At 35.1% G+C, this 26,208-nt stretch overlaps 1 long non-coding RNA gene across 1 annotated transcript in view; it reads left to right on the forward strand.

The window, feature by feature from the left end:
- LOC139353468 (uncharacterized) overlaps positions 1-26,208 on the forward strand; it is a 77,054-nt gene that overhangs the window by 776 nt on the left and 50,070 nt on the right. The window contains exon 2 of the long non-coding RNA XR_011604757.1: positions 22,316-22,346. This is a non-coding gene — a long non-coding RNA (uncharacterized lncRNA). The remainder of the gene's footprint in view (positions 1-22,315; positions 22,347-26,208) is intronic.

Raw genomic sequence — 26,208 nt, forward strand, 5'->3', positions numbered from 1 at the left:
ATGGCTTTTACATTTTCATTAAAATCGTCGAGTTCATTGGGGTTTTGTGTGTGGCCAATTACCGAAATGAAGCATTCTTTATTTTTTAGCGAACATGCAGTATGATTGCGGTTAGTTATTGAGTTATTGGGTAATTAACATTGGATGTAGGGGCTTGCAAATAGCCATGTCTTTTATTGGATTTATTATTTTCGATTGTTTATAATTAACTAGTAATAAGCAACTAGCCCTAAGCTTTTAAAATCTTTTCAAAATAAATAAATCTTTTTTTCTTTAACCTATATTTTGTTGGTGGTTGGTAAGTACAAAGTTATGCAAATCATTAGATTGATCATAAAAAACTTATTAATTAAAAAAATATCTTATGTCTTAAAAAATCTTTAAAATATTTAGCTAATCTCTTATTAAATAATAAAACTAGAATATTAACAACTAAAAATTTATCATTTATAATAAAAGCCAAAAAATGTGTTTAAGAGTATTTAAGATTTCAAGGTTTTGAAAAAACTGTTAAATGAGAATAAAGTCAGAAAATGTCTTGGCGAGGATTCGAACTCAGGACCTTTAACACTTCAACCACCCTGGAAACTTACTTTTTCTGATTGCATATTAGGTTTAGTAAAGAATGCTTCTTATTTTAAGAATATTAATTTCAAAAATTTCAAGAACGATCCGATACATTTTTAAGAACATTCGTTCTCAAACTATTTGTTCTGTACTTTTCTGGGTGTAAAAGGTCATACTATAATTTCCAAAAGGAAATGTTTATAATTAAAACAATTTTTTAGTACCTCTTAACATGCAACAATTGCTGAAATATATTTATTGGTCTAGTATTAATATCATGAGTTATATCTGCATATTTTTAAATGTTCCGATCCCCACCCTTTATGTTTATTGACCACCCCCGGTTATTTTTACCCCAGGCAGCCCCTGGGAGGCATTAACTAGGATCAACCGTACAATTGCGATGCACGGCGTACACGTATCGAAAATTTGTTTGCCAAACGCTTTTACCCAGGGGTCTAATTCGATTTGGTCAACTGCAGCTAATAAGGTCAGAACGTGTGTGTGCTAGTTTTTGGCCAGCAATATTTTGCATTTTACACGACGCACCAGATTTATGGACCACATGCCCGTGGAGGGCAGCTCCTACTCCTCCTCATGGCCATCATCATGATCATCATCATCATTGGATGCCGGATCGAAGGCCGTTAATAATGGAACCTGGCCAGGGGCAAATGCATTTCATAATAATTAAATTAAAATCTGTTTATTTATGCACTTAAGCCGCAGCAGCAGCAACAGCAACAGCAGCAGCAGCACAAAAATGGCAATAATAATAATAAACACTAGTAATAATAATAATAAGGCTTACATCCATTCTGGACGGTCATTCGAATGTGAAATATCTAGATTAAATATTATTTATAATTAAAGCAAACACAACTGCCGGTCAAATGCCTGCTGGTACCCCAACCCCGAACTCTCCCCGAAAAAGTCCACCGAACTTGCAGTAATTAAAACAAAACAAAAATATGTGTATAAACATGCCTTGGCATTTTGTATTTAAATCAATATTGCGGCCAAACTGGCAAAATGGCAGGCGAAACACTTTCCGCAAGGAGGAAAACTAATTTGAAATTGAAATAAGTCCTGATCTCGTTTTCTGTGGAATTGCTGCAGCTGCAGACTTTCGACTGTCGGTTCGTCGAGTGATTGAGATTCAAATTTCATATTTACCTCGCCTTCTCCGTATAATCCCTCAATTAGCCCGGGAAATAAAGAGATTGCCAGTTGAGTGGGTGAGTTTCCTCGGGCCGAGTTGGCAAAATGAAAATTAAATATTTATGCCAACTATCGGGGCCACGAGACTTCAACTTCAACGAACCGGAATCCTCGAATGTATCGAAGGTGGCTGCATCGCATTGGATGCAATTTCTGGCCGGGATTGGGGGGTTGGGCGAAAGTGCATTCCTTTGACGACAACATCAAGGGCAGAAAAACGAGGTATTTACCCTTGGCCACAAAGAAAAACGCACGGGAAGCCAACCTGCAAGCGAAAAATTAAATAATAATTGCAGCAAATGGAAGACAATGCCACTGAGTGGCTTTTTTAAAGTGGTCGCTTGTTATATTGCCGATTTTTGCAGTTTGCTACAAAGCTGATTTTATTTACTTATACTTGGCAATATTTTTGTAACTGAATTTCAAGAATTCTGTTTGATAAAAATCATTTTTTGATTTTCCTATTCTATTTAAGAATTGAAATTACTTTAAGTTTCTTTTTCATATTTGTTGTTTAATAGCTTAACTTAAGCTCGATTGGCTTTTAGTTTCAGATATTTTTCTTCTTCTTGCTTTAAGAAAAATGTACGGTGCGTGCTTGAATCAAGAAGAAATTATTCTTAAATATAAATATCTTAAGGCACGCTTGCTTCAATGTCAAAATTCTTATAGTTATACAAAACTTTTATTTTGAATGAAGTATGTTTTGTACTTACCAACTGATTCGAAATAAGTATACCTCGAAACCAGGAAATAACTCTTGAAACTTCTTAAATAAAGAATATAAGTTTTTAAATCAAGGATGGCTTAAAACTAACTGTCGTAAAAAATTAATTTTGGATGTTTCGCGAAGCAAATAAAAACGCACTTATCAATTTTAATCACAAAGAATTACGCTTTTTGCTCAGTGTAATTTGTTTGCCCCATTATTCATAAATTTATCTGTTTATTATCTAATTCAATGCATTTATGTGCCAATGTTTTTAATTTGCGATTACAATAAACAGTTTTTGGGCCTTGTGTATGCTATTAAAAATTAAAGACGCTATTTTTGAAGCAATTTAAGTCTCATTTGCATGTTGGTTTTATTGCAGCTTTTAGGTAATATTTTTTCAGCATTTGCATTTAATCTAAAAAAGCATTCCGGGCTATGTATTTATATTTCATTTTTTCGTTTCTGATTGCAACATTTAAAATGCATTTTATATTGTTTTTCATGTTACTTGTGTTTGGCTTATTGTTCCGAACAAATTGCTTATAAAGTCGCTTTGCTTTCGACCAATTGCTGATTGTGTTGCTGATTTAATTTCCAGAATTACTAATAAACATGTCCGTTTTGTGTGTGCCACTGATGTTGCTTCCCAAGTTGATTTTCTTGCGTATTGCAATCTCGCTGCAGGTATTTCCAACAATTTCGCTTTTATTTTTATGGCCTTTTCTGCATTTGGATTCAGTTGCCTTGCCATTTATTTCGCAAGAAAAGCTCAACCTTTTTTGTGGGCAAAGTTTTGCTGACATGCTGCTGGAATTGCTGTCATTTCAATTTTTGCCATGGCTCTTAATAGTCAAGTTGCTGATGCCTGTGATATATTTTTATGGCACTTTTATTGGTGGCTTGTCGTTTCTAATATTTTCTAATCAACTTTAATTGGTATTTCTTAATTTAAATGTGGTTGCTTATTTTGGTGGGCTTTGCGTTTTGCCATACCAAATAGTGGTGGAAAAATATAGATTGTTGGTTTTGGCTATCGATAGTGGCTATCATTGATATTGTTGATTATATCGAACATTTTTTAGCATTAGAAAAAATAAATGTAAAATGGGAGAAGGTAAGGAAATCTAAAATATTTTCGTAATGGAAACGTAATGGTGCTTTTAATAACCCTAATACAAAAACAAGAAAGAACGCTATAGTCGATGGCCTCAACTTTTACTCGTTACCCGTTACTCAGCTTGTGTGAGGGAGATGGAGCTATGCATGCATCAAATCGGCTGTTTCCGATATAACACACTTTATTTGCCTATTACTTTTTAATGAACGGTCCTATTAAAACAATTTTTAACATCCAGATAGGTATTGATAATCCGAACACAAAAATTAGAGTGGCACTCCGATGAACCAAACTTACACTGCGCAGGAATCCGAAAAATCTGCATGTTAAGTCCCAAATTTCTAGCTTTTATAGTTTTCCATTTCTCAGGGCTCACACGGATTCCAATATACCCTTTTTCAAGAATAAATCAAGTTGATGAAATGTTTATTACCCAAAAAATATCTGTATATATATCTTGTATATATAAATCTAAATATTCTGAATGTCTCAGAAATTACAACTTTTTACACCCGTTACTCGCAGAGTCGTTTTAACATCAGAACTTTCTGATGTTTCTTGTGGTTTAGGTGCTACTTTTGAGTAGTTTTGACTAGTTCTAGTTAATCTAGCTTTGTGGCCCAATGGGGAAACGGAACAGGAACCGACATCGTGGGGATTCTATGATTTGGGGAACATTCTCTATTAGAGGTGCCGAATGAAACCAAATTCTGGTCTTGAAATGCCCGGCATTAGCATGAGGATTTCTTTGATGGAAATGCTTGTACAGATGATCCGGTGAGGTTCTGTTCTACATGAAAACTGCATTTGCACGCAGAATTCAGATTGAAGATTGCATTTTGCATTCTCGGCATTGCTGTTAACATTTCACTTTTTACTTGGACATTTTTTGCCATTTCTGTGTAATGGGAATTAAGCCATCGGCCGCAATCAACCTTGTTATCGTGCTCAAATTGCAAAATTTACATTCGGGCTCCAAGGGTAAATAAGATTAGGCATCAACCGCCTGCTGATTCATGACCATGGAATGCAAATGGATATGTGCTCATACACATACACGTATTTGTGGACTTTTAGAGATGGGAATACGTGGAGGATGTGGCCGGGGCAACCGCAAGTGGGCGATCCTAATTGATGGTTTCGAGTTGCTAGTTATCCATTCGGTTCATTGGTTAATTGACGATAAAATCGAAATAGGAATTTCTGCCAAATTACCGTGAGATGCGCCGCATTGTACATGAAAACACGACCCATGCAGCTAAGTGAATGATAATTCACACTGGTAAAAAAAAGTGCAAATTACATACAAAATTTAATTTTCGATTTTTAACTAAATACCAAAAACATAATATTTACATTTAAAATATTGAAAATATATAAATCAAGGTAGAAAACTTTAGATACGATGTAAGTCATATTTCCTTATAGCGTTGTGGTCCCTAAAAAAATATTTTTAAAATTCTTTAAATGTACTTAAATTTTTTAAAATGATTATTTCCATTATTCAAATTTTAAAAAATTGCAATGGATAAAAAACAAAGCGAAAAATATTGTATTCGAATATGAAATAAATTCGAATTTACAATGTTTTATATCAATATAAAATAAATCAAACCGTATTTATTAGTCTGTTTAGGGTCATGAAGAAGTACACATACTTATTTCTATGAAAAATTAAAATAAAATCTACGTAATTCTTCTTACAGACTTGCGTAGTATATAAAAACATTGAAAATAGAGTCCTTTTAAATTCGAACGGCTTACCAGTACTTGAAGGTGATTTAAACACATAAGTGATTTCAAGTATCTCGAGCAACAGTTTAATCTGCGATCTAGACACCCAGCTTCTTTCTACAACCTCCTTCAGCCAAATGAGATTCATGAGGTCGGCGGACACGTCCTCATTTTACAGTGGACAGGACATTGGGCATTCCTTTCATTTTAATAGTGTCACGTTCGGTGCGAAGCGAAAGACCCGAGGCGCTCGTTTGATAACTCAATTGTGCCTGGCCCGACGCCTCAAATTGAATTTAATATTAATTAACTAATTTCAGTGCTGACTTCACTTTTAATTAACTTGCCCCCGCCCACCGCCGCCCACGTCCAGTATATGTAGTACATATCTTGTCGCATACAATCTTGGAATCATCTAGGAAGCGACTGCGACGCTAATTTCATTTGATTTTGGCCAACATTTGAGGCAACCTGTCCTTCCGCTTTCTCTCCCCCTTCACCTTTCCCCCCGGGGAACTTTCCCACTTTCTCCCGTGGAGAAGGGAATGTCCTGGCGAATCTCTCAGGTATGGCTGCGTTGACTTCACGTAAATACACGTGCCATCGCCTCGCTGGCCACCAAGGAATATTATCCACTCACACAGGCACACACGTACACTGGCAGAAATGAGATTAGAAAAATATAAACTTATGAATTTTATCAATAAAAATATATTTGAATTTTTGGGTATTATTGGTGTGCTGAGCAAGTCAATACGTTTTTAAAAACACTTATAAAGGTGTCTTAAAGTATGCAGTAAGAAAATTAAGTGGACTTCAGGATTTAAAATTCTTTATTGCATATTGTATATTAATAAAATTAAAATACCATTAGTTAGTGTGTTATGTATCTAAGCTTGATGAGTTGCCAAGTTTACCTTCTAATTAGATTATACAATTATAACTAGCTATAAGAATCAATATTTTATTCAGATTAATTTGTTTTATATGTAAGTTTCCAAGTATTTAATAAATGCAGTTAAAAAATAACTATATATATTTAAATACTAAATAAATAAAAACAAATTCGAAGAGGAATATTACTAAGAAGTTGTATTTTTAATAAAATATTTAAATATCGGTCTTCATCGACATAAATGCTTCTTCAACTTAAAGCGACTTGATAATATATACTTCAATAGTACCACATGTATAATTTATATTATCAGCTCAGATTTTCAAGCGATTTTTTCGTTTTCTTGTTTAGTCGAATTTTGAAAGTAAGTTATTCAGAAACGATCATGTTTCTCCCTGTGTACACACGGCAAACGATCACACAGATATGCTCGTATGTACATCGATGTGCAACGTGTTTTTCCGGCTTAATACCTTTCTCAACTGAATGCGAATGGAAATAACGGTAAATGTACATATACCAGAACAATTTTACGAAGCGGAGAAAGCGGAAAAAAAGAAAGGCGAAAAAGAAAAGGCATCGGTGTTTCACAGAGAGTGTGAGTGTGTTGCAGTCGAGCACGCGCCGCTTTTACGTTACGGTCGTGACGGCCAAAAAAAAAAAAAAACTAAAAGAAGAACACAGACAGTTGCCTGAGTTTTCAGAAGCAGTTAAGGGGTATCGAGGCAGTTACACCCCGCTAACATTTGGCCAACAAAACAGAAAAAAAAACAAAACAAAAAAATCCCCAAAATTTCCTTTGTCATGTGCAGCATTTTCGGAAGGGAGAAATCTGGGAGCCTCGAGAGCTGTAACCCTAGCCAACTAAATCGACGGCACTGGCTCTCAGAAAGATTTCCCAAAGCATTCAATGAGTGACGGACTGACTGAGTGTGCCGAGCGCAACTGTACTAACAGATGTTGAAATTTATCGATAATTGGGGATATCGAGAGTCGGTTAATTTGATTGCCTGCGCACTCAAATGCAACTGTGCTTACAAATGAGGAAATAAATTAGCCAAGCACAATTTAAGTAGAATCTTAAAGCAGCTGTCCCAAATGAAAAGGTATTATAAATGTGTTTTACTGTGGAAATTTCATGACCCTCATCCCACTTTTAATTATAACAAGACATTTATCGATAGCCAATTACTGAACATTTCACGAATTTATTTCAAATTTACTTCACTGATTTGTTTCTTACCATATATTCAAAATAAGCCAGTGACACCTGCCTGCAATTACACTTATTTAAATATGCACACATAGACAGTATCCATACCTCTCAACCTAAAATTAAGAGTTCTAATTTCGGACAATTAGTTTTAATTAAACGTACCTATCTTAATTGACAGGTTGTAATTGAATGCCAATGCAAATATTTCTTGAAGGTCCAAATAAACAGGCATGGCCAGCATTTCGGGCTGTCTCTCAAATTCAAAGCTATGTGATTTTAACCATATAAATTGGCTGCAAATTATCGTTAATTGTCTGTAATCGCTTTCATTGTCTGTGCAAACAAGGAATGTTTTCTCTTTAAGATTCTAGCTGTGAGATGTTTTGGGCAGGGGGGATTTCACATATACATTGTTTATACGAACCGAGGCAATAAAGAATATTGATTCCTTGTGTATTTACATTAAAATTGGTTTGATTCAGCTTCAATTATTCAAGTTTCGCAGGGTATAAACTTAAGGCTATAGAATATTTATCCATTAGATATATGTGAGTGTAAGTGTATATCTTGTATCTTTTCAATAGGTTCACAGGTTTAGGTTATTGTCTATTTTAAAGTAGTGAACTTACCAGATATATTATTGCTTACAAATTCCTTAATTCCTGCTTTTAAATAGATACTTTAAAACTATCGATGACCTATAGATAAAGATACATAGATTTTGTCTTTGCTCAAATAAGTAGACTATCTTTTCTGTTTATTTATTGGTAGCTTTTCTATTTATTTCTTCTGTGTTTGCCCGTCCTTTTTGGCATCCCTTTCCCCTCATTTCTTCCTTTCCTTTTGGTATTCCCTTTTTTGTTTTCGTTTCGCCTTTTTCTTCTTGTTGTCTCACTTCGTTTCGCTTTGTGGAGGAATTTTTGTTTATTTTCTGCGGCTCCGCTTTTGACGTCTTTTCAGTGTGTCAGTGTGCTAGTCACACAAACACACGTGGCTTACACATTCAGATATTTATATGTTTTTGTATGTATGTTTGCCATATATACCTATGATCCCAGTCCCCGTTACCGTTGTATTGATATTGTCAAAAGGGCTTTGAGAACCCGCTTTATTTGTCTGATAATTCCCTAGGTATTCCGGGGTATTTCGATCGATCCAAAAAGCTCTTGAAGGTTAATTGCTGATGGAGCGTACCATAGGTAATTTTAATATTATTATTATAATAACTATTATAATAACTATTATTTAAGAATTTAAATTTAACCAACATTTTAGTATGTAAAATGTAACATTTTGATGTGCATTTATCACGTTTCAATAGTTTAATGGACATTTTTAGTTTTAATCAAATAAAAACTTTAATTATAAGAAAATGAAATTTGGGATATAATCTAGAGAAATACTAATGTAGTTTTAAAATAATGATTGCATTACATTTATTACAAAAAAGTAAATTTCAATAGATTTTCTTGGTAATATGTACGATTATTTAGCTAAAATAATTAAAAGAATATTTTTTCAGTTAAAAAAAATGTGAAAACTATTTATAAGACAAATTATTAAAGGATTAAATATTTTTGCAAAATAGTTTGGTTTATTATACCTCAGTAAACATAAAAATGGATACATGAATGGACCCTTTAAGTAATGAATACTTAATATTTGAAAGACACAGATATACTTTCAAAAACGTGTTTGTAATATTAAAGATATATCATATTGGTATACATTTATTTCGTTAAACATAAATTGATCATATATAAATTTTAAAGGAATTTTTTTTATCTCGAACTCTAGTATCTTATTGTCTAATTGCGATGACCACGATGATCGTTTTTGATTGATGTTGTCGCGTAAAAAAACGTAGCATACATTTCGGGGCAAACAGATCATCAATCAGTCGTTTCCCCTGCGGCGAAATGCTTTCTCACTTGCTGTTGTTATTGCGATTTCCGCGGAAATCGCGTGCCAGAAAACGCTAAAAATGTTTGCCGCTGTTTTTGTTGCTTATTTCCGTTTGCGTTTATGTTTAACTTAAATTCCCTTTAACCGGCCTCAACTTCCGCTGCCCATTTTTGCCATTTCATTTCCACCTGTCGACCCCCAAACCCCCCACATTTCAATCCCTTTCCCCCCGTCGCAAATCCAACTTTCACGCATTGAAAATTTTTTACGCTGTTGCTTTGGGCTTTTCCATTTTATTGTTTTTTGTTTATTGTTGGCCTCGCTTTTCTTTTTTTTTTGGGAGGGGAGTTGGCTGTTGATTATTTGTGTATTTGCACTATCACGTAACGCGGCAAATGAAGTCGTAAAACGTCGGTCGCACTCTTCTGCGCTTTATCCGTAATCCCAGCCGGAATTTCCAGACCTTTTCCGTCCAGCATCGGAGGATGCCGTTCAATGGGTTTCGATTTGGTCCGGAAAACAAATGGAAATCAATTCAGGTTGGATTATAATTACACACCAGAGGTGGGTACGTGATCGCATTTGCATTAAAGGAGGTGTACAAATCTACAAATTTGATAACGATTTATGATAACAATATTCTGAAAACTCTTCGTATGGCCGATTTCTCAATGTCACGTTAATTTTGGTTCTCGAGCTAAATTGATTTTTAGGAAACTTTCGGTTTCTCAACAACAGATTAGTGTTAATCTCTTAATCAAAGATATTGTCCTGGTTAAATTTGTTGGTCGTTAATTTAACTAACATCACATTGAGAAAACGAATTTGTCTTACCCAAAAAATAAAGTTCATGTTAACTTTTCCTGACAGTTAACCAACTATCACCTTAAGCTGACATTGAGAATTTAGAATTTCTTTCCTTAAACTTAACCTGACATTGAGAAATTGGCCATCAAGGCTTTTTTTACTCTAGAACTTTCAAATTGCTTTCATATTGCGACTTATTTTCTGAATTATCGTATGGAAAAAAAATCAAATTCATTGAAACCGCTTCATTTTATTGACTAGGTGTTAAATTTCTCAAAAAACTCGAAACTAGAGGAAATGTTCTGGTTAAATTTTTTGGTCATTCGTAAAAATTACTGACAGTTATCATCTTAAAAGCACACTGAGAAATTGGCCCTTGTTTTACTCCAAGTCTTTCAATTTCATTTGAGGAAGCTGGTTATTTTTAGGACGGCCACATAAAAAGTACAGCCGAATTCAGTGAAACCGCTTTATTTAATTACCTAGGTGCGGGATTTCTCACAAATTGTTAGCACAGTAATCTGATTACTTAAAAGGCATAATCACTTACTTAGCAACACGCTCTCATCCCTTTAACTGCGGAAAACTTAATTCCGTGGTGGGAATTTTACAGTCGTCAACCCGGTGGTTTTCCCCATTAAGCTGCCTTGCATAAATCAAACAAACAAAAGCTGCAAGTGCGCAAATAAAGTAAGATGGCTAGCAAGAAAACTCTCAACAAAACGCAAAGTTACAAAAATGAGTGCAAAAAACTTAAGCAGTGAAAAATGCATTAAAAAATCATATTAATTATTTGGTGACCTGTCAAAGTATTTGCACACTTTAAAGGCTCAACTTGAGGGGGATTAATTGATAGATATTTTCAAAGTCCTAGGGCTGTAAAAATATTGATGCGAATGCATTAAGGGGATTATATCCTGTTGATTCAATGGGAGTGTCTGGTATTTTAAGGCGGGAATGGGCAGTGGGTGATATTGATCCTGAGCCTCTAAAGCGCCTTAAGTCAGCACAAAGCAGCTCTGCTTAGGCCTTTGTAAGTCAGCTTAGCCGCAATATGTGTGCACTGCGAGGATACTTGACCCAAAACACACATTCTCAATCACCCGGACACCCAAATCTGACCAAAGTCCAGCCTCAAAGCCAAACGAGATGACCTGAAAACTCATCGGGGACTGCCATCGCACAGTTAACCGGAATGATAATGATAATGAGCACGATAGGGATGATGATGGGGTTTCGGCACCGTCGTTATCATTACCATTAACAAAAGACCACCGAGTGGTAGGCTGCATAAGGATTGCGGTCCCCAATACTCCAATCTTTTCCCCCTCGCCCTTGACTGACTAAGCAGAATTAGTTACAGCTCATTATTGATTTTGGTTGCGAATCAAATGAGGCAACACTTCTGAGGGCCAAAAGCCCGGAAATTCCATTTGTGGGTAAGTGCTGAAGTCCCAATAAGGCAACTAAAGTAGAGGGGGTTATGGGGGATTTAATAAAATGAAGTTGGCCTGAATATAGGTGAAAAAGGTAGCAAGATTAAATAGACTGCAGACTAGTAAAAGGGAAAGTATACTAAATACATTTGGCTAAGTGCTATAAAGGAAAATCATATAAAAATATATTTTGCTGAATTCTTTAAGAGAAAATTATATTAAATGAATTTTAAATTATTATAACTACTTGGTTAAAGTATAACAAAAATATTTGGTTAAATACTTTAAGTTCAAATTATATTAAATGAATTTAAAGTTATTATAAATACTTTTTCGAAGTACACAAAATATATTTGGCTAAATACTTAACAAAAATTATATTAAATAAATTAAAAATACTAGAAATATTTATTTTAAGATTACAATAGACATTAAAATTTATCAAGAAAAGAAAAAAATATTAAAATACATATTTTATAGAGCATAATATATTAAATGAATAAAAAGTTATTATAAATATTTTTTCTAAGTATAAAAAATATATTTCACTAAATACTTAAGCAAAAAAATATATTAAATATATAAAAGTACTAGAAATATTTTTTGAAATATTACAAAAGACATTACAATTTAAATAGAAAAGAAAAAATATATTAATTCATATTTTACAATATAAGTCACAAAATGCAAGGAAAGCAATTTTGAAATCAATAATTACCCCCAAGAACTCAAGGGAAATTAATCCGCTGAGTGTATTTATTTCAAAAATACTGGGCATCTTAAAGAGCTGATGACATAAAAGAGTTGTAAACAACATGAGGTAATTGGTCTATACGAAGGCCTAAGATTCGCAGGGCATTTCCGAGCGATACCAACTTGAAAATAATAAAAAACAGTGGATAGGACTCTGTAAGACCCTCGGATAGGTCAAATCCATTGGACAGATCTGGTTTTCCGCCGAAAGGGGCGTTGGGGGGCGTGGTGTCGCCACAAGGCTATTAACAACAGTTTGCGCAAATGACACTGCAATAAAGTATGGCGGGGTATGGAGGAAAAACATTAAAAGGGAAACGGCGACCGTAAGGCAGGCACATAGGAATATGGCCAACCAGCCCTTAAACCCCACCCCCCCCCCCCCCCCCTGCCTTCTTGACCAGCGGTCAGGGAATGTCTTATGCACAGATTTATTATGTGGCCATAAATAAATTACAGGACCAACACTCACAAACACAGACAGTTTTCCAGGGGTGTGGTGGCGGTGTTGGGGTTTTCGGAAAATGGCGATGCAGGCGAGGGGTTAAGCAGGTCCGGCGATTTATGTGATAAGGGTTAAAGGGCCCGACGACAGGGGAACGTCATCCCCTGGCCCTGTGAATGCTTATTAAAATGCATAGAAAATGTTAAATGATCTAATTAGTGAAATATTTTCACCATAATTAAGCAGCCGAGTGTGCGATGCGATGCGCTGCGGCAAAAAAGGGAAAATTTATGTGGGGGAATTTTCTTTGCTTTGCTCGCAGCACAAAAATTAATCGCCTTCAAAGCAATGTGTGTCAGAAATGACGGGAATTCCGAATGAAAGAATAAAGTGGAAATACCAAGAGATAAGAATAATTCCCCGGTTGGCTTACATAAGAAATGGGTTAAGCTTAGCCAACAAATGAGATTGACTGTCTGTCCAGCTAGATTTTTTTAGATTGCTGTTGCTATGGCAAAACGGGGTCAAACGAAAATAAATTACCAGCTAATTGAAGCAAACTATATTTAAAAAGAACTCATAGTCGTATTTATGGAGGTGCTAAATATAAAATTAGTTAATTGCCTTCTTAAGTGGTATAATCAGTTTGACATTAGATAGAGTCTAGAGTGATAATTGGGGCTTTTAATCTAAAAATACTGGCCTTTTTATTGAAATTAATTCAAGTGAATTTGAGGAAAAGTTCATGGGATCTATAAATAAATCTATTAGTAAAATAGTCCCATTTTTAGATCTACATTTTTTTAGGTTTATATTATTATGAATTTTAGATACGTGGTTTTTTATAAATATTTTTGATTTATTTTGACATGCTAGAATTTTTTTTATAATTATTTCTTATACATATAGCTTAAGATGGATAATATTATAAGTATTTTATATCTAAAAGGGTTTGAAAATATTTATAAATTAAAGATCCAAGAATTTTTTTTATATTTTACAATTTTTAGATATTTATAAGTTTTTATTATAGTATATTGAAGGGAATATTTATGTGATCCATAAAAGAAACCACAAATTGCATATCAGCTTGGAAAATTCATGATAACATATATAATATTTTTATAAAATAAGATGAATATGTTTTCAAAGGGGTCATGGCCTACAAGGAAGTGCGAAAATCTCAGACTGGGAATATCAAGATAGGCAGCCACCCAGGACAATTGCCTTAAATTGCTGTTTTCAAGTTTAAAATTGTAGATTTCCTCTGTGTTCGCAGATTAGGAACCCCTGTTCGGACTCCATATCAACATGACATTCCGGTTTTTTGGCCAAATGCTCGGTGCTCAAGTTGGATTCTCGAGTCCGAGAGTCTGCAGCAATAATTGCCCAAGACTCGTGAACTTAATTGAATCCAGTGTGGGCAGCCCCATCCGGCTGGCTATTTGTGTGTGTGTGTGTGTGTGTGGTTGTGTGTGTGCCAGGGGTGGCTCTTCAATTTGAGTTGGGGTTTTTGGGGTGGACCAGATTAGCCGGCGCTATCGACCGGCCTGCCATCCGGTGGCGAAATCCGTTCGCCTCTGACTGACAGCGGCTATCAGTGCGTTTCGATCTGGGACAGGAACAGGGACCTGCTACTTTCTCCTCTCCGCCCCCCCCCCCCCCCCCCCCCTTTTCGGCCAGAGAAAATGGCAGTAAGGACGTTGGCCGAAGGACGAAGGACCCATGTCAGCCCAGCTGACTGCCAGCGACAACAAAAATGTGACAAAATAAATAAATTAAATTGTTCAAAAATGTTGCAGGTTGTTACTGCTTCCAACATCGCATGTTGCATACGAAATGGAAAATGGAACTTGCCAAAGTTGATTTCTATTTTGGCACGTGTTCGTTGTCGTCTAGTCCGCTTATATGGCCAACGCTATGGATCGGAAAATGGGGTTGGGGGTTGGGAAAATGGGTTGGTTTGGGGAAAATGGAAATGGAAAATCCGGAGCCTGCTGAGGTACATAGCACCGCCATAATAGGGGTGTAAAGGACCTGAGTTCTCGAGAGGACGCGCTCGGGCGTGCACTCATTAGGAATATGGATTCAATTATATGTCGCTGGTGTTTGGCTCTCGCACATAAAACAAGAAATACGCTTCGTCCCAGAAAACGTGCTCGAACTGCTGATGAAAGCCATCTCGGATCTCGGTCCAGAAATGTGAGCAAATAATGCGTATATTTACTCCGTGTTTGGGAAACTTTTGCTCTTGGGTTGGGCTGAGCAAACAGCATCACATTCGCCAGCACACCTATTGGGGTATTACGAATTATACGGAAGAGAGCTTATGAAAATTGCCTGTTTTTCATCCAGCAAACATAAATTATTAAGTCTAGTTGATGGAAATAATTAAAATTCATTTTGAGTGAAGGAAATGATTTGTTATAGAAATATTATAGCCAATCATGACCTCGGTTCTAAGATAGAAAATTAACATAATATACAGGTCATCAAAAATTAATTGAACATGGTTTTAATTTGGAACATCCAATGAAAAAGCATTTAATTGTATTTCATAACTATGGAATTTTATAATATTGGCAAATTGTAATTATTGGGAATAATATAATCAGGACTAAAATATTTCTTGAACTTTAAAATTTGTTTTAAATATCTTTAAGTGATTTTGTACCCCAAGATGAATAAATGTAAGACATGAATAATAATATTAAATATTATTATAATAGCTTTCCGAATGTAACGCCATTTTAATATAATTTTCCCAAAATACATGAATTCTAGTAAATTAAATCAATAAATTTAAATAAATTGTCAACATGCCCTTACCTTATGGAGTTTAATTTATGAACTTGTATTATAATTTAAAATTAAGCTGGCTTTACATTTTCCCTGCCGTAATCAAAAAGAAAATGCAGCACATGCAAATCATTCATATTTGCGTTTCAGCTGCTTGGCACATCAGTAATTAAGTCAATTTATCATTAACCTGGGGAACCTGCCACTCGCTCTACCAAATTTAGAACCCCCCTTAGCACGCCCCTGGCCATCCTGGCCATAGGTCCTGTATAGGTAGGCCATGTATCTAATGGCGGGTCGTAAAATTTATTGCGTATACGCCTTCGTGTTCCATGGAATGCTTTTAAATGTTAAATGTGCAAATTACGCTGCACGTGACTGTGACTGCTACTGTTACTGTTACTAAGACTGCTACTTGGCCGGTGACTTGAGAGTGTTTATATGTGTGTACACTGAGGAAAACAAATCTATGCTTAGATTTTTTGATTGTTTATAATAAACAGTTGTAGGTTAAAAATATGTACAATTATAAATCTAAAGATTGGAATTATTTTTCTCAATGATTTTATTCAGTGGTATTTTTGTAAAAATTATTTTTCTCACGTCCTGCTTTCTTTGTGGATAACAAAAAATAAAAATATATAAATAATATATATTATTACATTTTTTAAACATATATTTTTAGAGTTTTTAAGGAATTTAAAATTATGTTATTTTAAAATTTAAATGTATGTATTTGAATGTAATTCTATTTTGAAAGATTCTTTAAAGAAATTTCAAAATGATAGAATATGCGTTATAGATCTTTTTTAATTTTAATGATTAAATAGTAAATATAATGGATGTGCTTAAGAAATACTTAAAAGTTTTCTCTTGGCTTGAAACGACTTTTTCACTTTGAGATGTAATTTTTCTATGTAGATAATCTTTCCATTTCGATTAGATGGCTCAAAAATAATAATATAAATTATTTTCTTGAGTGTATCGCCTATTTCTCCACAATGGAGATGGGGGCGTGGCAGGTGGGCGGACTTCTGGCCATCGGCCTGAGCGGGGGCGTGAATCTTCACAGCCTCTGTTGGCTTTGACGGCAAACAAATGCTTTGATATTTATTGCCCTCGCAGTCAGCCGCAGTTCACCTTCGGTATGCCCATCTCCCATCTCACTCCCCCAAACCCCCCCACCCATCCAGCCCTCTCTTTCACTCCCACTCTTAAGTGGCCAAAATGCGCGAGTAGCAATGTCATCGACGTCCTTGTGTTGCACTTAATGGCAGAAAGAGACGGCAAGTTGGAGAAAGAAAGAGAGGGGGCACAGCTGATGGGGAGTGGGAGTTGATAGGTTTTCGGGGGCGTGGTGCATTGCCAAAGATTTAAGAGGGAACAGCCATTCTACTTCTACAGAAGCCCAGAAGAAAGTGAAATGGGGAAAGTATTTTCGAGGCGATTAAAGCTCTAACCTTGAATCGAATATGTGGTATTTGAAGAATAATTGAGAAGATAGTATCTTCAAGATGAATTCAATTGAAATTATATTTTTATTTTATCTTATGTAGGTTTTAATATATATAAAATAGATTTTTGGAGACTTAAATATACATATAATTTATAAATATCTTTATAATATCTTAAAGTATCGTCTTAAACAATTTCATGTTGTATAAGGAATATTGTTAGTTATACAATATTTTAAGCATATCAAGACACATATACAAAATTGAATCGAATATATGATATTTCATGAACAACTGAGAAGAAAGTATTTTCAAGATACATTTATTGTTTGTAATATTGTTAGTTTTACATTATTTTAGGCATATCAACCACACATATATAAAATTTTAATGAATTCCTACATATGTTAAAGGGCTTATAAAATAATAACAAGACACCCCTATTTTCCTTTGAAGGTTTGTTTGATGGATCTATATGTCTAAAACAAAAACGTAGTAATTTGATCAAAGCATGTTTTACTTTGTTCCATTATTTGCATTTATGCCAGCTCTCCCATATCTTTATTTTCACATACTTTCTCTTTTTTTTCACTCCGCTTACAATTCTGGTTTTTGTGCAATCTAACGTGAAATGAGAGCCAACAAAATGTCAGCTTGGCACAGTTAAATTCACGTGACAAGCCAATATTAAATTTGATTCAACTGCAGTAGACGCAGGGGCGTAGAAAAGGGGGTGGCATAAGGGGCGTGGCAGGTCGGCTTGGCATGAAATCGATCGTTGCTTTTGGCCTGTCGTTTTCGGCCATTTTTTTTTTGCTCCTTTTTTACCCATTTTGTTCGAATCTTTTTGGACGTTTTTCGGATTTTTCTCCCCCGTTCTGCGATTGTGCTGTTGCAGCAATTAAAACTGAATCAATTATGATTTTTGGCTTTGGCAGTGATGCGGAGAATTGGAAATGGCCAAGTGGATCACAAAATGTCAGAGGGATCCGTCGATCAAAAGGGGAAAAGGCAGTAGTAGCCTTAATTTAAAGCCTAAAATTGATATTAAATTTTATGACAGTGGTTAAGCAATTAAAGAGAATTAAGATAAAGTAACCTAAAGGTTTAGGCTCTGCATTTAAGCCAAGAAACTCCATTCAACCAAATTCCCCTACAATATCCAAATGTTTTTGCTTATTTCCACTCGAACACCCAACCTGACATTTCCGTCCGGAAAATTTCCCAGCTTCCGCTTAGCTTTTCTTTTATTTCTGGCCATTCGCTTAAACAATAAATACGTTTTGGCGTTCAATTTCTACAGGAATTTATGTGGATGCTCGCCTTTAAGCGAAGTTGTGGCCAAAGTAAATAACATTTTGGCCCGGTTACCTGAGCTAGTTATGTTTACTGCCTTGGCTACCAATATGTGGTTGACGTCGACTTTTGATCGCCTTTTTGGGGGAGGGGTTGGCTCAAAAGGCAGCTGGATATTGGGGGCAGTTCCTGCGGCCACTGGGCCAATGTGGCGTATGCGCAATATTTGTATTACAGTTTCATATGCAGTGCAGGCCATGGCAAACACGTGCTTTTACTGTATATATGTGTGTGTGTGTGTGTGTGGGGAGGAAACGGAAGTAGAAATAAGGAGCTGCAGGAGGAAAGGCAAGAAAAACGGCATCAGTTATGGCTAACGAATGCGGCGACGCTTTGCGCCCTTAACTCAAATGTACAACATCAATAAATAAAAAAGAAACGTAGCAGAAGCCAGCTAGGATATAAAAAAGGATAATAAACAGGGTCCCCTAAGAAATCTATAACTGAGTAAGCCACATCAACACACACACACACACACATGTCGATAAGGATGTATAAGGACATGTTTGTGGCTCACACACACACTCGAGCACGTTCAAATTTAAACGATTTTCGCGCGAGTGTGCGAGTGTGTGTATGTGCGGCCATAAATTTCCATATGGCGAACGACTCATGCAATATGCAAGATAACTTCGATGAAAAGGCGATAAAAGACACCAAAGCCTCTTACCGCCCCCTCCACCAACCCCGCCCACCTCATCTACCTAATGTCGCTGGCATTCAAAATGTATGAGGAAACTCCACTTTTCCGAGCACCCACAACCAATGCCATCCCAATGCCATCCCAAGCCCACACCCATCCCATCCCATCACACTAATGTATCCCTGGCCAAATTATGAGTGACAGTTGCCAGTGGAAGGGCGGAATGCGCCAAAAGACATCATCTTCGTATTTTTGCCTTGTCAAGTGGCTGAAGGGTGAAGTCCTCCCAAGGAATGCAGTGGAATTTAAAAGGCATTCGCCGATGAATACTGCGGAAACTCATGGAAATTTAGTTAGTTTCCCGAGGGGTTTGCTTAGAAATTCCTTAAAGAACTCACAGTTAGTAAGGGGTTCTCTTATAAGCCATTTAAAGTTAATCCCTTACATTTAATTGCTTAATACAAATATTTCAAAGTTATTAGAAGAATGTAAATGCATGTCCTAAAATCTTTTTTAGAAAAGAAAACTAAAATGGCAATTAAAATGTTTCACAATATATATAAAATATTTTTTTAAGAGTCACTTTACCCATTCATAAACATATTTGTTTTCAGTTGCAATATTAAAGTTTTAGGGGCTTTAACCTATTATTCCTAGCAAAATTGAATTAAATTGAATAAGAAAATTAAATTAATAGATTTCACAGCATTTGACTTCTTAATCTTAAAAAAAATATTTAAATCTTAAGAAGATTACTTAAAACTTAATATTAAGAGAACCACTCATAAGGGGTACATCCAACTCAAATGGTTTAAAGGATTTTTAATATTTTCAAAGAACAACAAAACCTTTAAATTAAAAGCATAAGCTACTAGTTCTTAAAGAAAATATCAGTTTAATATTGTAGGTGCTAAGATTTTTAGTTAGTTTTTTTTTGAGTTAAATATTTTTAAAGTATTGCAAGGGCGTACAAAAACTCCAATTCAAATTGCTTAAAGAAATTTTAATATTTACCATAATATTAAAAAACCTCTGGAAATAATATATGAGGCACATAAAATACTAGTTCTTAAAGAAAATTCCAATGCAATTTTGTGTTAAAATTTATAGTTAGTTGTTTAGAGTTCAATAGTTTTAAAGTTTGGCAAATTGGAAATATGATAAGAGATTGTAGACTTTAAGCACCCAATTGTTATGCCCGTAGTTTTATTAAAAGGCCAGTTTCTATCAATTTTAAGTATGAAAAATATTTGTTAATAGTTTGAGTGGAAATCAAGTTACCTCCGAAATATTCATGTTATTCTTTTCAAACCATTTCCTGTTACCAAAATAGTCAAACTTAAATTTCAAAAAATAATATAGGCCACCATAACTTTCAAAATTGTTGTATTTACATGCATTAAGTCCCCAAAATTGCGTTACTGCCTGAAATGTCAAAGTGCGTATCCAAAACCAATTACCAGATAGATCTGGCTTAAGACCAACTGCATGTCTTTGCCTCAAATGTCGATGGAAAATGCCGATAATGATGAGGATGATCTCGGATGATGATGATGATTGCGGTGGCCATGCATGATATTTCATCAACTCTCGACTGGCAATCAAAGCTCGTTATCCGCCGGGGCATGCCGTTGGCCTTATAGCAATTCATTTGCCGGCTTAGCCCCCGGCCAACCCCTTTTGCAACCCCCCTTTGTAACCCCCTCCCCAGCGACTTTCCCACGCCACCCATGGCCCACCCACTGCTGTTGGCAATACGAGGAGCACTTGAGCGTGCGCCAAATTAAAACGCCGCAAAATGTCAAGTGCCGCAAATGCCAAAAGAGAGAGAAAGAGTGGGAAAATGTGTGTGTGGGTGGGGGAAAACCAAGGGGAAAATGGGAAAACGATAGTGGAACAGACAGAGCGGAAGGATACGCGTCGCAGTTATTTTAATGAGCATTAAATGATGTGGCAAACCACCTCCCCCCCCAAAAAAAAGCAAACCCAAAAAACGCCCACTTGCGCCTCATTTACGGCTTAATTATGGCAATCGACAAATATGCAACACATTTTTTACCATCCCCCCTGGTGACAAATCTAAATTGCTATGTTTTACAAGGCCAACACAAAAGGGGGTTTAGGAAAACCCCATCCCTACACCCTTTGCCACCCGAAAAAAAAATGCCTGACATCGCTGCAAATTTATGGGACACACAAAAATCTTTTGTACTCGAGCCCAACCAGGCTCAAAACCATTTTATGCAAGCCAGCAGCAGCGGAATGGAATGATATAGGGGTGCTATAGGGGTGATATAGGGGTGATATAGGGGGGGCTATATCCAATCGTTTGTGGGCCATCCGATGTGACATCCGTGGAATTGGTTGAACGGGATTACGGGGCCATAAAAGGGGCTACAGCGGCTTGTGGGGAAATTGAAACAAATGTTTTAGAGATATTTATTTGCATATTTGCATAATGCTCTGCTGCGTCGGTTGCATTTTTTATGCAGCTTTCTATTATTCATATAGACAGGGTTTCCCTTTTCCCCTTAACCCCATTTGGGTTCCCATAAAAACCAAGTTTCGGTTTTGTTTTTTAATATCTATGCAATGGAACGGTTACAAGTGCCCACTGCCTGGTTGAATAAATTGGAAGATGGTCTAGCCTCTGGTTTCAGGATTAAGTTATTAACTATAATAAGATCAGATCGTCCGTGCTTTAAATATAATACCATTTTTCATGAAAGTATACTTAAAGAAAACTCACTTTCATACTTTGTTTGTTGCACTTCCATACTTCTAAAAACTTCTATAAACTTCTATAAACTTCTTAGAAATGACAAGTCATAGATTTAAGTCGTTTAACTCAAAAATGAATTGCTTGTGAACAAATGATTCGGGATACGAGTATTATTTTCAAGCAAACCAATATTTGTCTATATATAATCCATAATCTGAAGAGTCAAAGCCTACTTTTTATAATTTTTTTTAGTTTTATATTAAAAATCAATAACACAGGCTAGCAAAATTGTCTTAATTGTCGTCGTACTCGACTGACACCATTTTATATGTCCAAAGTATGGTTTTATTTTGTTTTATATATGCTTTACTAAGTTTTGGAAGATTGAAAAAAGTTGGGCAGTTCCAAAATGAGCTATATGACCCTTTTTAGTTAGGATTGCTAAATATTTTACAAACACTGAATTAAGGCATTATTTTTTGTTTTACCTTTAATAAAATATTAATGCATTTTTTATGTGTCTTTTACAGCACTGATTATATTTATTCGTTCATAAAAAAGGTGAGTTCTTACATATAACTAAAAAAAACATAACCTGGAAAACTTATATAAATAAAAACTTATTTTAAGAGGGAAACTCCTGTATTTTTGCTTGGCACTTTTATAGGAAAATATTCCATTAGTAGAACCTACCAAAAAGTTTCGTTATAACTAAGATATGTTTTTGTGCATCCAAAATTTACATTTTTTGCCCCCCTTGGACTTTAGATCGAGTTACAAATAAAACAGCAACTAATTCATTTTCAATTTCCTGGTCTGCTTGGACCGAGTGATTAAGTGGCTAGTTGATGGCTTTGTTTTTTATTATTTCGGGCAAAAGAGTTCCGTTGCAGGCACTTGATGTTGTGACAAATGCCAAGCGAATGGGGCCAAGTGGGTTTTTATGGCACACACATTTAACGCAGTGGCACTTTAGTCAATTAGCTGAGCAGATGTTTTCATGTTTGTTTTTTGTAGCTTCAGTTTTAGTTTTTAGTTTATTCAACTGTGACACGAACGTCAATGTCGAGCACGGAGATGGGTTTTTCGGGCGATGCTGCCTGCATTTATTTATGATTTCGATGGATTTGTATGCGAAATTAAAACAAATCGGTAAATAAATAATGCACACACACAACAGGGAAATTATTTATTTAAATTTTTGTTTTCCCCCCCCTGCTTTTTTAGCCCACCCACATACAATGGGAAACAATAAGCAAATTGTCCATCTATTTATATCTGTTTGTTGTCCGAGTTTCGGTTGTTGTTGCCCCATGCACATTATGTATTTGCATTCAATTTTCGATAATTTCCTGTAAAACCCCAGAGTGCCAGAATATAAATGTATAATTGCATATATGCTGCATATACGGATGGGTTATGACTAATTTATTTATTAGCGCACTCGATGGCGAGTGAAAGCCAAAGGAAATGAAGACTCAGCTGCATTTCAATTATTTGTGCATGTGCTAAATACTTGCCATCGGAATAGGGACAACAATTTCAATTCGATTGCTTGTGCCAGGCAAACAACAGCACTTTGACACCCCCCTCCCCACCCGCCACACTACTAGGAGATTTTCCAGGCCATTTTCCCATTTTCCCCAGCCATTTTCCACCACCCACTTGCCAGAATCATGGGAACCACAGTCAAAGCGTGTCGAAACCTTGGGATTTCAATTCGATTTGAGTGAAATTGAAATTGTTCAGCCATTTAAAAAACAACAACATCTCGGTTCCACTTTGCCATCTCAACAGGTTTTGCTCTGCAAATAACAAGTATGAAAACACAAATCGTTTTGCTGAGGTGATGATTATTAGTTGACAAATCCCCAGCACAATTTAAAGTGTATGTACTTCAGTTATGCTATCATAAAAAGTTTAGAAAACACTTTAAAGTTCCTATTTAATCAGGGTTTTATATTTTCTATTTTTTAAGGCTTTAAGAAAGGAAATTATACATTTTTTAAACCATGGCTGAGTGGCTTTTTGGGGTTTTTTAGAAACCTTTCTTAAGTCCCCATAGAGGTACAAACAATTATTTATTATTAATTTAATGACAGTGAAATAATTGTAAATTTGTAAACAAAAATTTAACAATTTTATGATATTTATGTGATATGATATGATATATATATATTATAGTTTTTCGAACCTTTTCTTTAGATTAAGTCCCCATGAAGCAACGAAAAATTATTCATTATTCATTTATTGACAGTGCAATATTCGTAAATTCCTAAAAAAAATTGAACAGTTTTGTGAAGTTTGTGATATGATATAAATAATAGTTTTTAGAACCCTTTTCTTTAGATAAAGTCCCCATAATGGATCGAAAAATAATTTATTATTCATTTATTGACACTGCAATATTCGTAAATTCCTAAAAAAATTTCGGATATTTATATAATTCTTTTTTCCAAAAAATTTATGTGATATGATATGCTATATATAATATATTATATATCATAATCAAGGCAATTCACAACGTTTTAATATTATACCTACCCCTACTTCTTTGTGAATATCTTTTAAGCCATTTCCCTCGACTAACGAGTTAAATTATCATTTATTTCCAATTTTGATTGGGCTCATCAAACATTTCCTGGTTCGACTCCATCTAGAATTTCGCACAGCCCCCAGCTGGCAGCATTAGCTTCCATTTGCATTATTTTCGGCTGAGAAACCTTTTCGGCTTCTATGTCCAATCCACCGGAGCCACAACCTCAGATATGCCGACCATCCAGCAAGGTCGCCGGATGGGTGGAGTTTGGGTTTCATTTTGGGTTTGGGTTTGGGTGGAGGTGGTGAAAGGTGAGAGGTGAGAGGTTCGCATCATACCACATTACCATTCATGAAATGCAATTTCGCAGCCAAAGGATACACAAAACACAGGCGCACAAAGATACAAAGTGCCCCGCACACATATGGACAAAAGGGTGGTGGTGAAAGTAAAGTGCCTTTTTATATACCCCGCAAACTAATGGGATATGTGCGGAAATATATACTTACCTGGAATTTTTTAGAGGCTCTGAGTGGTCAAACAAGCTCTCTAATATTATTAGCTTTACTTTGATATTCTAAAATTAACATTTAGGCTAATTATTTATTTAGATAGTCAGGTATTCATATAAATAATACAAACTACTCTTAGTTCTAGTACTGGATTTGTTTTACAATAATTTAAATACCATGCTAAAGATACTTATAAAACTGGTCTTACTATTTTAAAACTCCTAAAAATTATACTATATAAACAAAGCTAGAATTTTTAGGAGGACTGAGTCAAACAAGCTTTCCTATATTTTTAGCGTTACTTGGATAGTTCTGCGTTTTTGAAATTAACATTTAGGCAAATTATATATTTATTTAGTCAGGTATTCAACAAAATTATTAGACCTGTATATTTATTATTATTTATATTATTATTATTTAAATACCATACTAAAGATACTTACAAAACTGGTCTGACTATTTTAAAGCTCCTAAAAAATATTTGGTTAAAATGTATCTTAGAAAAAGTGTTTTATTTTGTTAGAATTTATTATGAACATAACAAATTAAAGATTATAATTTTTTTTTATTTTTTTAATTCCATTTTTAGCTTGCTCATATTGCAGGGTATCATCTATCTCTATAATTTTTCATGCCTCGTCATGATTTCTACTTGTGTTGCTCCGACGATTTTCAGGCTCACCGCATTAATGTGCGTGCGTCAGGCTTTGTATCTGTGTTTATTAGAGTGTTGCTGGTTTCTGCGTGTGTGTGTGTGTGTATCTGCATCTGTATTGATATGCATATGGAAATGGCTGAGGCTGCGTGCGATTGTGTGTGTGTGGGCGCTGGCCTCCCCTCAATTATGTATGCATGCGTATTAGGCAAAAAGCGGCAAAGTTTTCTGCCTTGCCGCCGTACAAAAAGAGTGTGTGGAGAGTGCACTGAACAAAATTAGGGATGTGGAACATAAAATAATTAATTTTTGTTTTATGATTGGCTTACTATTTTTTTCTTTGAAAGAATATTACGAAATAGTATTTATGTTATTTAATATGTAAAGTAATACCTATACAGAGCGAAGTATCCAAGAACATATATCTCAATATAAGAACGAAATGGAGAGAACAGATAAGTTAAATTGAGTTTACTTAACAACTTTTTGATAAGTATACACTAAGGACTGAACTAATAGTTCCAATTCAACTTGATTTAAGAAGATTTTCAACTTAAAAATGTCGTTCTATTTTTAAGAACATTTTCAACTCAGATGAGAACGTAAGAATTTTTTCTGTGTACATATATTAACGCCTAAGAATCATAGAATGAAAAAGATATTTAACATTTACTTATGTTTAATTATTTTTCTTGATGATTTTGTATTTATTTATTT

This window comes from Drosophila suzukii, chromosome X, assembly GCF_043229965.1.
Source record: "Drosophila suzukii chromosome X, CBGP_Dsuzu_IsoJpt1.0, whole genome shotgun sequence".
In the NCBI taxonomy this organism is placed as follows: domain Eukaryota; kingdom Metazoa; phylum Arthropoda; class Insecta; order Diptera; family Drosophilidae; genus Drosophila; species Drosophila suzukii.